The sequence below is a fragment of the Oreochromis aureus genome, linkage group 3 (genome assembly GCF_013358895.1).
Source record: "Oreochromis aureus strain Israel breed Guangdong linkage group 3, ZZ_aureus, whole genome shotgun sequence".
NCBI lineage: Eukaryota > Metazoa > Chordata > Actinopteri > Cichliformes > Cichlidae > Oreochromis > Oreochromis aureus.
In genome coordinates, this window is record NC_052944.1 from 116952997 (window position 1) to 116955824 (window position 2828).

The following is a 2828-nucleotide window of genomic DNA, read 5'->3' on the forward strand; positions in this document are numbered from 1 at the left end:
CACAAGTTCTTCAGGGTCCTGACACTCTCAGGTCAACTAACATCACCTCACCTGCTCAATACACAGAAAATCTCGTTAAACACCACACAACTTGCACACCATCAACACTAAATTCTAAATTTTCTCTTCTGAAAACTACTACACACTAAGCGAGTTGGACAACATGATAAACAGACTCCTATGCTAAACCTGCTATCTGATCTTCATGAGCTCTTTTGTATTCTAAGGTTAACACATTTCTATTTGTGTGTGTGATTGTGTATATGTTTCTTTTCGTGGTTTTTCAGACTCCCTCACAAGGTTCCACTTAAACAGTCAGTTTTTCTCTTTCGCAAATTTGATCTCCCTCCTTAAATAACAACATTCCTTGTCCTCAGCCAGAAGTTAGAGCTTGATTTTCAGGTTCAGGGAACAATTCACCCTGAAAGACAGTGAGTGTCTCCCCTCTTCGGCTCATCACTCGTCATTGTTAATGACGTTTCCCCCTCTGCCCCAGCGGCTTTACCCTTGTAGTCCCGTCTCCTCCAGTGAGTCCAGCTCACTTAGGGACCTAGGTTCAAGCAATCGTGACTGCGCCTTGCCTTAGGTTGTCCCAGGGTTTCGAGGTGGGATCTTACCCGTCATGGGCTGTCCAGCCTTCCATGCTTCGCCTGATATGGGGGCCAAGTGGGCATGGGTTCTATGAGGGGAGGAGACACACTGACTCTGGAAATCAAAGGAGTGTAAGCTGCTTTCTTCATTTCATCAGTATATTAAGCTATCTCACTTCTTGATTATTCCCAACATTTCACCTGTAACAATTTGTGTACGTGTGTTTTCAATTCATTAATGTAAATGTTAGTTCATGTATTTATTTTCTCAGTTTTCTTTTTCTAAAACATGTAATTAATATATTTTATTACTTTTTCTTAAGACATTCAGTCTCTAATTGCTCTGTTTTCATGCTGCAACGTCTCTCCCCAGCTATAATCAGACTTCCTGTTTGACGCACACACACTCTCTCAGGCCTCCTCTATTCACGCACTCCCCTATGAGTTATTATTACTTATTTATTATTTTGTACAAATCACACAGAATCATTCAAATCAAGTACTCACAACATTCACACACTTAGCAGCACTCAAAATACGCTTTCCTAAGAGTATTTTATCAAACATGCTTGCTTAGAATCAGAAAGAGGAAGTAGACAACACTCAGTGCGTCTGTCCTCTTAAAAAGAAGAGAAATAAACACATATGGGACAATTCTCCCCATCTTAGACAAAATGTGACCTTAAATGTCCGTTTCTAAGTCATGTTCTTCTCTACACACGACTCTTGGCCTCCAGGGCATAAAACTTTAAACCTAAGTTTTTACTTTTACCAGAACTAGTACTTTACCAGAACCCTCATACGTCCAATAAGACAGCTATATGTGCAATTCTTTCTTTGACAAAGTTGTATTTTGTATTTTCTTACTCAGCTGTATATAGTATTGGTATTCTATTTTATTCTATTCTACTTTATTTTATTGCATTCCAGTGTTTTCTAATTTCTGCTGCATAACTTTGCACTTTTGCTTTAACAAAACAAATTTCCCACCGGTGGGACTAATAAAGGTCATCTTTATCTTTAACTAGCCCTAACCTAAATCCTGTCTCATCCACTGCTGAAATTCTAGTTCAATGAACACGTGTTGCAGTTTAAAATTAAAAGAGGAAGTAACTCACACCCAAGTACTGTGTGTGTGTTAATGTCTGTGTCCCTTTAAATGAAAAAAAGGTGAACACATGTGGTGAGTTTTCCTCAATTTACACAAAATATGACATTAAATATCCTTTTCTAATTCCTGTTCTTCTTTAAACACCATGAATGACCTCCAGGTCATAACCTTTGGACTTATAACTCTAATATAAGTCCACACAGCGCACTGCAAGCACAGAGAAAATTCAACCTCAGTGCTTCAGAATTCTCCTCAAAATTCAGAAACTGTTTCTGTCATTTATCTCCCCAAGAACTTCATCATATGGACCTCGCTGGGTCCAGTAATCTTCAGCACATGTATCTCACTGCAGCCAGTGAAGATTTAAAAACAGTTTATTGTCTCAGTTTACCCAGTATTCACTTATCAGGTGGACCGCAGCCGATCCATACATCTCAACACAATCGTGTGTCCACATTTACACAACTTATTCTTTACTTGTATCACAACACATCTAGTAATATCATCAGAATTACTTCAACATGGTAAACATTGATTTTCCTTTAAAATCAACTTACCATTAAAACTCGAGATCACAGCTGACTCGATTCTCTGAAATCCTGAGTCAGTTAAAACGCCTTGCTCAACTCACGGTGTTCTTTTCTCGGACCCCTTCGTCCGAGCTCACTCTTTTTACCCCGGCATCTCCCCCAGATTGTTACGAGATCTTCATAAACCCAAAAGTAAGCATATTATTTCCCTAATCAAAAATGAAGCCGTTCCTTACACAGTAATTCTTCATCCAACAGCCTTTGTGTTTTGAAACTAAAAAGAGGAAGGAACTGCGCCCAATTTTAAACTGTGCATGTTGTCACTGAACAACACACACACACAGACACAGACCCAGGGCAATTCTTCCTGGATCATTTATCAACGTTCGAACAAACACAGTCCGCCTTGATTATTTTCTGGACCTCAGCAGATCCACCAAAATTCATATAAATATATCAGCCATTAACCAATTTATTTCTTTTCCTCAGACCACGCCGGATCTGTTACTTCAGCACAATAAACACTGATTTTCCTTCAAAATCAGTTTACCAAGAGCCACAAAACCATTTCTGACTCGATTTTCTGAACTTCTGTGT

At 39.0% G+C, this 2828-nt stretch overlaps 1 long non-coding RNA gene across 1 annotated transcript; it reads right to left on the bottom strand.

The window, feature by feature from the left end:
- Positions 1-279: 279 nt before the first annotated feature.
- Positions 280-2475, bottom strand: LOC120439025. The gene is made up of 2 exons (XR_005612328.1): positions 2259-2475; positions 280-679 (listed from the first exon to the last, which is right to left on the bottom strand). It is a non-coding gene; the product is annotated as an uncharacterized LOC120439025 (long non-coding RNA).
- Positions 2476-2828: the final 353 nt, after the last annotated feature.